The sequence below is a fragment of the Colobus angolensis genome, unplaced genomic scaffold, assembly GCF_000951035.1.
Source record: "Colobus angolensis palliatus isolate OR3802 unplaced genomic scaffold, Cang.pa_1.0 Scaffold16, whole genome shotgun sequence".
Lineage (NCBI taxonomy): Eukaryota > Metazoa > Chordata > Mammalia > Primates > Cercopithecidae > Colobus > Colobus angolensis.
The window spans coordinates 3,193,533-3,194,718 of record NW_012114710.1 but is presented as its reverse complement, the minus strand read 5'-3'; positions in this window follow the sequence as shown (position 1 = coordinate 3,194,718).

Genomic DNA, 1,186 nt, shown 5'->3' with positions numbered 1-1,186 from the left:
CGGGGTTTCACCGTGTTAGCCAGGATGGTCTCGATCTCCTGACCTTGTGATCCGCCCATCTCGGCCTCCCAAAGTGCTGGGATTACAGACTTGAGCCACCGCGCCCGGCGCAACTTTAATTTTTTAAAAATTTCAGCTTTTAAGTCCAGGGGATACATGTGCAAGTTTGTTACATGGGTAAACTGTGTGATACTGAGTTTTGGGGTATGAATGATCCTGTCACCCTGGTAGTGAGCATAGTACCTAATAGGCATTAATAGTTTTTCAACCCTTGTTTCCTTTCCTCTTTCCCCTCTCTGGTAGTCCCCAGTGTCTACTTTTCCCATCCTTATATCCATGTGTACTCAGTGTTTAGCTACCACTTATAAGTGAAAACATGTGATACTGGGTTTTCTGTTCCTGCATTAATTCACTTTGGATGATGGCCTCCAGCTGCATCCATGTTGCTGCAAGGGACATGATTTTGTTCTTTTTTATGGCTGTGTAATATTCCATGATATATATGTACCACATTTTCTTTATCTAGTCCACTGTTGATGGGCATCAAGGTTGATTCCATGTCATTGCCATTGTGAATAGTGCTGTGATGAACATACAAGTGCATGTGTCTTTTTGGTAGAATGATTTATTTGCCATTGGGTACGTACCCAGTATTGGGATGGCTGGATTGAATGGTAGTTCTGTTTTAAGTTACTTGAGAAATCTCAAAACTGCTTTTCATAGTGGCTGAGTGGATTTACATTCCCACCAAGAATGTATAAGCATTCTCTTTTCTCTGCAACCTTGTCCACATCTGTTATTTTTTGACTTTTTAATAACAGCCATTCTGACTAGTATGAGATGGTATCACACTATGTTTTAGATTAACGTTTCTCTAGTGATGTTGAGCATTTTTTCTTAGCCACATGTATGTCTTCTGAGAAGTGTCTCTTTGTGTCCTTCGCCCACTTTTATTCTTTTGAGAAGTGTCTGTTGATATCCTTTGCCCACTTTTTGATGGGATTGTGTTTTTTTCTTGTAAATTTGTTTGAGTTCTTTGTAGATTCTGGATATTAGCCTTTTCTCAGATGGGTAGATTGCAAAAATTTTCTCCCATTCTGTAGTTTGTTCACTCTGCTGGTAGTTTCTTTTGCTGTGCAGAAGCTCTTTAGTTTAATTAGATCCCATTTGTCAATTTTGGCTTTTG